Below are 495 nucleotides of genomic sequence, written 5' to 3'. Positions count from 1 at the left end.
CTGAGCTTGCTACCCAGCGGGCGGAGGACAGGAATCGGGCAGATGAACGGTTTGAAGCCTAGCAAGAACTGTTGCGCGCCATTTTAGCACGGTTGCCACCTGCCCCAGGGGCATCTTCTTCTGCGCCACAGTGACAGGTTCGGTATCTTTATCCCTTGCACTGTTTTATTGTTGTTTTCCACACATTGAGGACATTGTGCATTTTAAGTTGGGGGGTGTGGGCATACATGTTAGTTCTGAGCATGCAATTGATTTTCCTGTTGTGATTTGAAATTCATTTATGGGCTTAATATGACAAACGCATGATCACTTGATTAAGGAATTAAAATTATGTTACTTTCATTGGCAGCATGAAATATTACTTGTTTCAATTTGATTTTCGCATGCACACCAGTATGTAGTCTGTGGGGCATAAAATCTAGAATCAATACTGTCTGGTTTCAATATTTGGAATAAATTGGGTAACTTATTGGGAAAATGACCTTGGCATAATTC

This window comes from Corylus avellana, chromosome 2, assembly GCF_965113065.1.
Source record: "Corylus avellana chromosome 2, dhCorAvel1.hap1.2, whole genome shotgun sequence".
Taxonomy (NCBI): Eukaryota; Viridiplantae; Streptophyta; class Magnoliopsida; order Fagales; family Betulaceae; genus Corylus; species Corylus avellana.
The sequence above is the reverse complement of the archived record's forward strand: the minus strand, read 5'-3'. Positions refer to the sequence as shown.